General features: G+C 47.9%; 1 protein-coding gene across 1 annotated transcript in view; it reads right to left on the reverse strand.

Annotated features, from left to right (window-relative positions):
• Positions 1-1184: 1184 nt before the first annotated feature.
• Positions 1185-12743, reverse strand: part of KHDRBS3 (KH RNA binding domain containing, signal transduction associated 3) — a 136204-nt gene continuing 124645 nt past the window's right edge. Inside the window, exon 11 of the transcript XR_011600291.1 lies at positions 1185-1339. The gene's annotated coding sequence lies outside the window, so the exon portion shown is untranslated. The remainder of the gene's footprint in view (positions 1340-12743) is intronic.

Raw genomic sequence — 12743 nt, forward strand, 5'->3', positions numbered from 1 at the left:
TGTATTGTACAATTCTTAACTTCACTTGCTAGCAAAAGAATGCTTGGGATTGTCTGATGGCAGCTTAAGAGTCCTACATGGAAAGAGAGATGCCACGTGTTCATGCCAGCTTTAGAAAAAGTCAAGGAACAAGACACAACATTGATGATCCCTGCTGGATGTCTGAGAAAAACTGAAGAGTACCAAAGAGGAATCTGTATTCATATAGAGAAAAAAGATCTTTATTCATGACAGGTTGTAGAAGGTTCTTAGGAAACCTGGAATTCCAGAGCACCTTATTGTCCTCTGAGGAGAAACCTTTGCATAGGACAGAAAGTCCTGTGGACTAAGAGCCGAGGTGGCGCAGTGGTTAGGGTGCAGTACTGCAGCAACTTCAGCTGACTGCTAGTTCATCAGATCAGCGGATCAAATCTCACCGGCTCAAGGTTGACTCAGCCTTCCATCCTTCCGAGGTGGGTAAAATGAGGACCCAGATTGTTGGGGGCAATATGGTATTTAGTATACTGTCTTTGGTGTAAGCCGCCCAGAGTCCTCGGAGAGTGGGCAGCATAGAAATATGAATAATAATAACAACAACAACAACAACAATAATAATAAAAAGTTAAAGTCCAGATGGACATGGCCAAGACAGACTGAGCTCCAGATTGGCAAAGGAGTGTGAGAAGGGTGTTTATTTTCCCCTTATTTATGCTGGGTATAGTTTATGGCAAGCTAGGTTGAAAGAAGGTGGATGTAGTTTTGAAATTGTTATTAGACACTTTGTGCTGGCGACAGCTCAACACAAGTAGGATTTTTGGTTAACTGAATTTCTACCAACAGCATGGCATTAAATATTGGGTTCCCCATCCTTTCTCTCCATGGGATTTTGTATCTAGAAAGTCTGTTGACATTAAACCAAAGTCTTTTCTGCCTCTTGTTTACTTCCTCTGACTGCACCCATAGTAGATAACCACCTTTCTACAATAGGCAAGCTTGAAAGAAACAATATCCCGAGTTATTCTTAAAGAGTCGTTGAGTTGAGTGATGTGAAAACTGAAGTCATCCATCTACGAAAAAGTTTCATCATTGAAGAAGATCCTTTCGCGCAGGACAATTTTTTTTCTAAAAAAACCCGTTTATTTACATCTCTACAAAGGTACAATAATAAGTGATGAAACACTTTGGAGTTAAAACAAAAATCCAGAAAAGCTATTTTGTGTTACAAAGTTTGTGAGGGGGTGGGGAAAGGAGCGGTAACATAAATATCGTACTGGTGTTTCATCTACGAACTCGCTATAGTTTTGGAGGCACGTTGGTGAAGGAAGGATTTTGAAGCTGTCCGTATCCATGACCGAAATCCCTGGAAAACAGCAGAACAAAAGACACATCGTTGTTTTAGATTATATATATATATATAAATTAATAATGATTGATGCTTCTCTTGAGACGTTCATGTTGCAAGGATGGAAAATAGCAATTAGAAAGAGTAATAATTTGTTTGAGGAAATTGAGAACGAATAGCAAATTAACACGGGCTTGGCTTTACCGTTTGGCAGAAATAATCTACGACTCAAAGCTTAAAACAGCAGGCTACGCATTAAGAGAGACCTTTAAATATTTCATGCTTCAAATGTAAACAAACGGGGATATGTCAGGAACAGGGCTGTCATTATTTTGACTGCCTGCGACTTGAATTGTAGCGTAACACAGCGGTCCCCAACCTTCCTGGATCCGTGGAGTGGCAGCAATGGCAGCAGCGGAAGGGAGGGGGGAGAGAGGGATGGTTTCGTGGGCGTGTCTGCCATTTACACAAATGGAGCTTTGCACGTGCGTGTACTTGCCCACCACTCGCGTGGCTCAGTTCTCAACAGACCGCGCTCCAGTATCGGGCCATGGACTGGGGGACCCCTGACATAACAAAATCAGTAACTTGATTTTGACTGGAACTTACAAAGCTGTATGTAAAGCATGAGCTACCTATATGTGCAAAAAATCAATTTACAGTGGTACCTCGGTACTCATCGTTAATTGGTTCCTGGAGGCGCAATGAGTACCAAACTAATTTTTCCCATAGGGAATAATGTAGTGAGTCACAAGGCAGCTGAGACTGACAAGTTCTAACTTGTGCATTGATTACCAAACAAACAATGAGTACCGGGACAAAATTTTCACATTGAAATGGGTTGAATACGTTTTATCACATTGTTTCGTCCAGAGTATTTGGTTCAATTGGTTAATATTTTAAAAAATATATGCAAGAGAACCCCGCCAATAGGTCAGGCAATCCCTAATTTGAAATTATTTCGGCTTTTAAGTTCTATATTCTGTTGCTACCATCTATTAAGCAAAATAGTAAATGAACTACATCATTAATCAGAATAGTGAATGGACTTTTCCTCTTATAGTTGTAACATTCAGACATGCAGAAACCTAAACTCTAAATTCAAGCTAAGCAATCTATTGCTTGCATTCTGGACTGAAAACAGATGAACATTTTCAGATCCTCCCCCACCCCCTTGTATATCAGGAGTATCCAACTTTGGCAACTTTAAGACAGATAGACTTCAATTCCCAGAATTCCCCAGCCAGCCATCCCTGCTCAAAGACTTCTAAATTATACTTCCTTTAAAAAAAAAAAAGAGAGAGAGAGAGAGAGAGATAATATTTTCTTCGGAAGATGATGCATTTGGAAAGAAATATTGCCTAGGCAGAGATTTAACTTTTAATGAACACATGAAAAAAATAAAGCTATTGTCATTATGAAACAGTATGTATAAAAAATGCATTATTTTCAAGAATCATAAAAACGGAATGCTTTTTCTCGTAAACCTAGACCAATATTGAATAGTTTGGATCTGAGTATATTAGATGTACAGATAATTGATAAACTGAATCAATATCTCTACTTAAATGCATTAAATTAAAATGAAGAATCAATTGGTTCATTTCTTGAAACACCGGTACCTATATTCTGCGCATTAGATAGCCATTTTATTTCCATCTCAAGGGTAAAAGACCATTGTAGACTGCACAGTAATTATGAGTGTTTAATTAACTGACAGACCAAAACAGAAAATATTAACTTTTGGAAAGAGAAAGACCCAAAAAACTACTCAACACAACCTCCTGAAATCTCATACTTCCCCCTTAACTTTTATCTTTGCGAAATAAAAAAAAGTTTTTTCAGAAGTTTCAGAGGCTGAAAAAAAGGAAGGCACAGAGCTCACAACCAACCACCCTGTTGCTAAAATTCACCTCTGGAAACAGCTGATTGGGGGTATTCCAGGAGGCCTATCCATCTGCCAATCAGCTTTTTTCTTATTTTCCTCCCCAAAAACTTAAGGTGCGTCTTATACTCCGGTGGGTCTTATACTCCGAAAAATACGGTATTTCGTTCCATGCAGATTTATTAAAGAGTGCTTATGAAATTTTATTAAGTACATTTATACAGGAGCCCAACTGACAAACAATTGGCTCTTGGAGGCTCATATAGCATTCAAGTGAAGACTAGAACTGAAGCCGAAACTGTTGTTGTGTTAGCACTTTAACTACTAGGCTGGCAGTTTTACTTTCTGAGAGTTTGTACTTTTCGAAATGACTTTTTTTATTTCTGGAAATTCTGCAACAGGCTTCGATAAAAAACAATAAAATATTCTATAGTGCTCTTAAGGAGCAGCAGTACATCAGTTCGCATAAAATGTGCAGCATTTCATACTTTGAAAACACCTGCCATTATGTGACTAGGCATTATGTGAGAGAGGAAGCTATTGAAGAAGGAGCTATCACACTACTATGCCATGGTTAAACACATACTATTTCCCACATGCCATTTTCCCAAATGGTGTAAGAATGATATCACCAAATGCCGAGTAAACAAGCTTTAGCAGATCAAGATTGAAAAGACGTAAGGAACTGATGCTCAAAATTCTCTATAATTGGCTATTATTGAAATCTCATAAATGGATTCTTTGATGTAACTTTGGAAGTGGCGTGATTAGAATGTGCAGAAATGAACAGGTTAACATTAAGAATAAAAGATAAAGAGGGATCTTTTGTATCTTCTGTACTTCAAGACATGGGGACATTTTTATGATTGGCTAGCAAAGGAATATGAATAAAAATAAATGAGAGAAAAAAAAATAGAAATCCAGATGACACCTGAGTAAATGAAAAAGGGGGAAGGAGGGGGAAAATGAAAAAAGAGGTACTATATAAATGTATGTTAAGGATGATATATGTCTAACCAGCAAAATAGAAAAGAAATTGAAAGGAAAAGTGGGTAAATATAAGATTGGAGCTGCTTGAATACCATCTTGACAAAATGTTGAATTGAAAAGGGACACAACAACAGAGAGGGAAGGGAGAGAGGAGTAGAGGGACAGGTAGGAAGGAGAGAGGAAAGGGGAGGAAGAGAGAGAGAGACAGAAGAAACGGAAAAGGAGAGGAAGAAAGGGAGGGGAAATAAGAGTAGGAGAGAGGGTTAGAAAGAGAGGAAGAGGGGAGGAGTGGGGAAAAGGAAGGGGAAGGAGAGGAGGGAAGAAGAAAGTTGAAAAGAATAGAAGAAGGGAGGGAAGGGTAAGAGGGGAGAAGGAGAGGAATGACTGTTGTGGAAGAAGGGAGATATGGAATGGTAGAAGAGCAACTCAGAATATATTTTAAAGTTTTAGGATGAAGAACGAACCAATATGGAAACCAAAAGATAGTATGTGTGATAAGAATGGTTAAAGAGATAGTACATTTATATTGCTTCTCATTCCAAGAAGCTTCCTCGGTTCTGACTGAATGGTGGAGAATGGAAGGATTCATCTGTTTGTTAGTACTCTGAGAGACATTGAGGCCACTTGGAGATTTATCTTGCCCTCGGGATCACCTGAATAGTGCAAACGGGTGTGGAACCTTCTTGGAATTGTGTTGTACACAAAGAGGCCACTTACGTTAACATTGAACACCCTCTCTCAACAGAGGGGGAGGAATACAACACCAATTTATCTCCTGTTTACAACACAGTTGTTCCAGCAGGCCCAAGAAGGTTCCACACCCATTTGCACTCTGATTCAGGTGACTCTGAGGGCACAGATAAACCTCCAGGTGGCCTCAACGACTCTCAGAAAGAGGGCTAATGACCAGATGACCGCAAGGAATATAAATCCTTCCATTCTCCCAACCATTCAGTCAGAACTGAGGAAGCTTCTTGGAATGAGAAGCGACATGTCCTCAAGGAAATAACAAAGTCCAGTTGCCTTTTGAAAAAGCACCTTTGGGACATACCTTAAAACTGTTTCTACCTGCGGTTGCGCCAAACCAACTCTTACTTAGCAAAAAGAGTCAGCTGAAAGGATAGCGGCAAGGCTGTGTTTTGGGGTCAGTTGTTAAGCAACAGAATATAAATCATGTGACCATGCTGCAACAGATGCTGCAACGGTCGTAAGTGTGAAAAATGATAAGTCACTTTTTTTTCAGGGCCGTTGTAACTTCAAACGGTCACTAAGTGTTCTGCCCCAGCTACGGACCTCAAAGAACGCAGCACACACAAAGTCTGTACAAACCTTAGTTTACTAAATTAAATTAGTTTTCTTTTCCCCAAACAAAGGCTGTTAATTAACTTCCTTAACAGCCTGCAAGAATCCAAAAAATAAATAATTTTAATCTTACTATGGTTGGCAGAAACCCAGAAGCAATTTGCAAAGAACTAAGATCAAGGCACGACGGAGAGTGAACCAAGTTGTTCCCTGCAAATTGCTTCAGTTGGCGTTCTTCCTTAAATAGGCTAAGGGAGTGGCCAATTAGCCCCAAGCCTTACTCTCAAGGAGACTTCCTCCTCCTCCTGCCTTTTGGCAGCTCTGCGTGCCCGTGCATCGAGAAGAGGCTCCTCCTCTTCGTCCTCTTCACTTAAAGGAGCTTCTGGAGGTTCTGAAGGCCCTGACTGAATTTATTTTTACCAAAAATTTCCCTGCCTCTGGCGCCACATCTTCTCCAGCCTCCTTATTGTCCGACTTGAATGACAGCTACACAGGCTGCTGGCGCAGCACCACACCAGCCTCCTCGCTGTCCGAATCAGCCACCAGCCGCACAGGCCTCATACGGGCCACAACACTAAGCAAACTGTTGTAAGTCAAGGACTACCTGTGCCTGCTGATTGCCAAATGACCCAATTTTGGTCATAATCTTTGATTATTCTCTGCGCATGTCCAAGATGGCCGCTCCCAGCTGAGCGGCGGCGATACTCGGGGGATATCCCCCGGGTTTTGGGGGTTCCGGGGGGCTCGACCAGCTAATTGACCCCCATGTCTGGTGAGGGGAGCTTCTCACCAGTCTGTGTCATCTTCTTGAGAGCTGGCAGCCCTCCAGGACACGATGGCCAGGAACGAGACGGAGACGGCTGCGCTGCGGCTCTATGAGTGGGGAGAGCGCCCTCAGCGTCCTCGGCATCTCCCCGCAGCTGCCGAGCTAGTGGAACGGGCGGTGGCGGCGTCGGCGATGCAGCCCCTCCCTGGAGCTTCAGGGACTCCGAGGGGATGACAGGGGCTTCCTGTTAGACCCAACGGTGGACGGGGATGTTTTAAGAGCTGGCATCGTCGGGATTGGCACTCGCTTTAACACTGGGACGAGCGGCTGGGAGAGATAACATCAGAGAGGCCGGAAAGGGACAGGAGCCTGAATAGGGAGAGCGAGGGGCATCCTGACCATGATTTGAATCAGACCATCAATGTTTGTTTCTTGGAACTGCCGGTTACAGCTATGGATGGGAGGCCCACTTGGAGGGGGCCCACTCCTGGTCCTTCCAGAGGCTCCCCCCCTCCCTCATTTGGATGGGGGTGAGCTAGAAACATTTCTGTTTGATGGTCACAAAAGACCTTGGGCCAGGCTTTTATGCCTTACGTGGTCTATCAGCCTCCAGGAGGCCACTTATCATCTGGAGATGCCTCTGAATAATATGATACGATACTTGTTATGATACCTGCCTCCCATGGACATGGACATCTATAGCCTCCCGATTCGCCTCCCTACTCGCCTAAGGTGCAGCCGCTAGAGTTATCGGAGTCTTCTCTGGGCCCGTGAACCTGTAGATTGGTGGTTTGTCATCAATGCCCCCAATTGTAAGAGGGAAATATTCGGATTTCAAGTCTTTCATGGTGCCGGTCGATGACTGCGGTTTCTGGCCCTTCCCAGCTTTCGTGAGAGGGCAGCTGGTGTTAACATCTGGCCTCGAAGCGGCCTAAGACTCCATCCACTGCTGTGAGAGAGCAGTGGAGTTTACTGACTTGGAATTGATTGAATATCCCTTTCCAGACTTTGGACTATCTTGATTACCCCCAGGCCGTTGATTTTCCCCGATTGATCGATTGATTGATTAATTGATTGATTAGATGTATTCGCCAACAGAACTTCTTATTCTGCGAGACTCCCCCCTCTCGCAGGTGTGGCCCTCCACTTTATCAAGGGCCTACCTTTATGACGGGCTTTGGCACCCCGAGAGGTGGCATGCTGCAAAAAGGGGATTAAGGGGTTTTTTAGGGAAACTTTTTGATAGATTTTTAAGGGATTTTAAGGGGCGGGAGGGTTGTGTGGGTTTGGGGGTTAACCCACGGGGGGAGGGGTCCGGCCCAGCTGTTAGTGGGGCCACGGAGGGTGCAGATTCCGGGGGTAAGGGGGACATCAGAGTCCATTCTGTCGAGGGCTTTTCTATCAATGTGTTGAGTGGGAGGGGCAGATATGGTGGGAGCAGGGGGCCGCATCATGTAGTGGGGGCGCGCACTCGCTATCTTCGAGCGGTGGCACGCCCCGGTCCCCATAGCCCTTCTCGTATCCCAGGCTGTTCAGACTCTCAGGGCCCGAGCCTTCGGCTGCTGTCGTGCAATGCCAGGTCCGTGGTAAATAAAGCCCCCCTCATTTGCGATCTTATTCAGGAGGGGGGAGCGGACCTGGCAGGTATTACGGAGACCTGGTTGGGCCATGAGGGGGGGGTTCCCCTCGTGGATATGTGCCCACCAGGTTTCCGAGCATTCCATCAGCCGAGAGCTCAGGGCAGGGGCGGGGGGGGTGGCGGTTATTATAAAGGAAAGTCTTGATCCGAGGGAGACCACTGTTCCACAGATAGCCGGATGTGAGTCCCTTTTTGTGAGGTGGGGTCGTGGAGTACAGATGGGCTTGTTGATCACGTACCTGGCTCCCTGCCGCGTGGCAACGGCCCTGCTCGAGCTGCTCAACGTCATAGCTGAGGTGGCGGTTGGTACCCCCAGACTTCTAGTCATGGGGGATTTCAACCTGCCATCTGTCGGCGAAACGTCTGAGGTGGCTCGAGAGTTCATGGCTTCCATGACGGCCATGGACCTTACTCAGTTAATTCATGACCCCACTCACACGGGTGGACACACTCTGGACTTAGTTTTTGTCTCTGGTCAGTGGTTGAGTGGCCTTGATACAGGGGATATAGTCATCGAACCCTTGTCATGGTCTGACCACTCGCTCCTTCGACTGGACTTTCTAACCGCTGCACCCCGCCGCAGGGAGGCGGGACCGACCAGGTGGTTCCGCCCCAGGCGCCTGATGGACCCTGATAGGTTCCAGATGGAGCTTGGGCCATTTCCTGAGACTCTGGCTCATGACTCGACTGAGGACCTGGTGGCCGCCTGGGATAGTGCGGCTGCCGGGGCCTTGGACCGTGTCGTGCCTTTGCGGCCTCTGACCCGGCACCGAACTCACCTAGCTCCTTGGTTCTCCGAGGAGCTCAGGGAGATGAAGCGCCGGAAAAGACGCCTGGAGAGTAGTTGGAGGACCAGTCGCTCCGAATCCGACCGAACACTGGTGAGGTCTCATATTAAGACCTACCTAGTGTCGATAAAAGCGGCGAAATCTAGTTATTTTGCCGCTCTTATCGCGTCATCAGATAATCGCCCGGCCGCCCTGTTTAGGGTGACCCGCTCCCTCCTCCATCTGGAAGCGCGGGATGACCCCTTGCAGGGCCGAGCCGAGGACTTTGTGCAGTATCTGTATGACAAAATCGCTCAGATTCGGGAAGGACTGGCCTCTGACTGGGTATGTCCGGACGGGATGACTGAGGCAGGTCTTGAGAGTGTTATCTGGGGGGAGTTCGATCCTGTGGCTCCCGAGGACATGGACAGGGTCCTGGGACGGCTGAACGCGACCACATGTTTATTGGACCCATGTCCCTCCTGGTTGGTACTGGCTTCCCGGGAGGTGACACGAGGCTGTTGAGGGTCGGTCCTCTCGCCCCTCCTGTTCAACATTTATGTGAAGCCGCTGGGTGAGATCATCCGTGGTTTTGGAGTGAAGTGTCATCTGTACGCTGACGATACCCAGCTGTACATCTCCACCCCAGACCACCCAAACGATGCCCTTGATGTGATGTCCCGCTGCCTGGAGGCCGTGCGGGCCTGGATGGGGAGGAACAGGCTCAGACTCAACCCCTCCAAGACCGAGTGGCTGTGGCTCCCGGCGCCCCGATATAGTCAGCAGGTGCCATCGCTGACTATTGGGGGTGAATCTTTGCCCCCCACGGAGAGGGCTCGCAATCTGGGTGTCCTCCTGGATGCACGGCTGTCTTTAGAAGAGCATATGACGGCCGTGGCCAGGGGGGCCTTTTATCAGGTTCGCCTGATTCGCCAGTTGCAGCCCTTTCTGGATCGGGACGCCCTGCGCACGGTCACTCATGCCCTTGTTACTTCCCGGTTGGACTATTGTAATGCTCTCTACATGGGGCTCCCCTTGAAGAGCACTCGGAAGCTCCAGCTGGTCCAGAATGCGGCCGCGCGGGTGGTTATGGGCGCAACCCGTTATGCCCATGTGACACCCCTCCTGCGCGAGCTGCACTGGCTCCCGGTGGTCTTCCGGGTGCGATTCAAGGTGTTGGTTACCACCTTTAAAGCGCTCCATGGCATAGGACCCGGGTACCTCCGAGACCGTCTTCTGCCACCAATAGCCTCCCACCGACCAGTTCGTTCCCACAGAGAGGGTCTCCTCAGGGTGCCGTCAGCCAAGTTATGTCGGCTGGCGACGCCCAGGGGGAGGGCCTTCTCTGTGGGAGCCCCAGCCCTGTGGAATGAACTGCCCCCGGAAATTCGTAAGATATCTGACCTCCGGGTGTTTCGCTGCGCATTGAAGACCCTGTTGTTCCGCCAGGCCGGACTATCAATACAATAGTTTTAAATTGGGGTATTTAAATTTATTGGGGTTTTAAATTTGAGTCATTTATTTAATTATTTTAAATTTTATATCATTGTTTTGTTTGTGTTTTTAAATAGGCTGTACACCGCCCTGAGTCCTCCGGGAGAAGGGCGGTATAGAAATAAAATTATTATTAATTATTATTATTATTATTCTTTGAGTGAGGGGGTCCTGCCGGCCGCTTTGAAAGAAGCGGTTGTGAGGCCCCTCCTCAAGAAGCCCTCTCTGGATCCGGCTGTTTTGGCTAACTATCGTCCAGTCTCCAACCTTCGCTTTGTTGCGAAGGTTGTTGAGAGTGTGGTGGCGCAACAGCTCCCCCGGTACCTGGATGAAGCTGTCTATCTAGACCCGCTCCAGTCCGGCTTCCGGCCTGGGTACAGCACGGAAACGGCATTGGTCGCGTTGGTGGATGATCTCTGGAGGGCTCGGGAAAGGGGTTGCTCCTCTATCCTGGTCCTGTTAGACCTCTCAGCAGCTTTTGATACCATCGACCATGGTATCATGTTGCACCGGTTGGCGGGGTTGGGGGTGGGGGGCACCGTTCTGCGGTGGTTCTCCTCCTATCTCTCTGACCGGTCGCAATCTGTGTTGACGGGGGGGCAGCGGTCGACCCCGAGGCACCTTGCTTGTGGGGTGCCACAAGGGTCGGTCCTCTCGCCCCTTCTGTTCAACATTTATGTAAAGCCGCTGGGTGAGATCATCCGTGGCTTTGGGGTGGAGTTCCATCAGTACGCTGATGACACCCAGCTGTACATCTCCACCCCAGGCCACCCCAACGATGCCCTTGAAGTGATGTCCCAGTGCCTGGAGGCCGTGCGGGCCTGGATGGGGAGAAACAGGCTCCGACTCAACCCCTCCAAGACCGAGTGGCTGTGGCTTCCAGCGTCCCGATATAGCCAGCTGACGCCATCGCTGGCTATTGGGGGCGACTCACTCGCCCCCACGGAGAGGGCTCGCAACTTGGGCGTCCTCCTGGACGCACGGCTGTCTCTAGAAGATCATTTGACGGCCGTGGCCAGGGGGGCTTTTTATCAGGTTCGCCTGATACGCCAGCTGCGCCCCTTTCTAGATCGGGACTCTCTACGCACAGTCACTCAGGCACTAGTCATTTCCCGCCTGGACTACTGCAACGCTCTCTACATGGGGCTCCCCCTGGGGTGCACCCGGAGGCTCCAGCTGGTCCAGAACGCGGCCGCGCGGGGGATTATGGGGGCGACGAGGCGCTCCCATGTGACACCTCTCCTGCGCGAGCTGCACTGGCTCCCAGTGGTCTTCCGGGTGCGCTTCAAGGTGTTGGTGACCACCTTTAAAGCGCTCCATGGCTTAGGGCCGGGGTATTTACGAGACCACCTTCTGCCACCAATAGCCTACCACCGGCCAGTACGCTCGCACAGAGTGGGCCTCCTCAGGGTGCCGTCCGCCAGACAATGTCGGCTGGCGACCCCCAGGGGGAGAGCCTTCTCTGTGACGGCGCCCACCCTCTGGAACAACCTTCCCCCAGAGTTACGTATAATAACAGACCTCCGGATTTTTCGTCGGGCCCTGAAAACCTATTTATTTCAACAAGCTGGGCTGGCCTGAGTTAAATTTTAAATTGATTTTAAATTGGGTTATCTTAATTTCGGCCAAAATATTTAATTATTTTAATACTGTTCTTAAATTTTGTATGCTTTGTTTTTATCTTGGCTGTGCACCGCCCTGAGTCCTATTTGGAGAAGGGCGGTATAGAAATTTAATTAATAAAATAAAATAAATAATAAATGTGACCATGGGATGCCATTATTTATTTATTAGTTCGATTTATCTATGCCACCCTTCTCCGGAGGTACAAAGTCATCTTATTGCTCCCACAAACCGGGTCCTCATTTTACCTACCTCGGAAGGATGGAAGGCTGAGTCAACCTTGAGCCTGGTGAGAATTGAACTCGCAGTAATTGCAGGCAGCTGGAAGCTAAGTGCTACTTTAACAGCAGCAGTTTAGTCCGCTGCGCCACCCAAGGCTATGACAGTTGTTAAGTCTGAGGACAGGTTTTCAAGTCACATTTTTTTCCAGTGTCATTTGTAAGTTTAAGCAATCACTAAAATGGTAGCAATTCATAAGAATATTTATAACAGGTCACAAAAAGACTGAGTATGTTATCTGATCAGGAGAGTTATAGCCTAGCAAGCTCTTTGTTCAAACTGCACCTCAAAGCTACGTGTCCAGGTTAAAAGGGTGCAAAGCAGCGGTGGGTCTCAAAATTTTTTACTACCAGTTCTGTGGGCGTGGCTTGGTGGGCGTGGCATTGCTTGGTGGGCATGGCACGGGAAGGATACTGTAAAATCTTCATTCTCACCCCACTCCAGGGGAAGGATACTGTAAAATCTCCATTCCCTCCCCACTCCAGGGGAAGGATATTGCAAAATCCCCATTCCCACCCCACTCCAGGGGAAGGATACTATAAAATCTCCATTCCCTCCCCACTCCAGGGGAAGGTTATTGCAAAATCCCCATTTCCTCCTGATCAGCTGGGATTTGGGAGGCAGAGAATAGATGGGGGCGGGGCCAGTCAGCATTTTTACTACCGGTTCTCCGAACC

Source organism: Pituophis catenifer, unplaced genomic scaffold, assembly GCF_029215685.1.
Source record: "Pituophis catenifer annectens isolate HBS135680 unplaced genomic scaffold, rPitCat1.0.hap2 SCAF_3, whole genome shotgun sequence".
NCBI lineage: Eukaryota > Metazoa > Chordata > Lepidosauria > Squamata > Colubridae > Pituophis > Pituophis catenifer.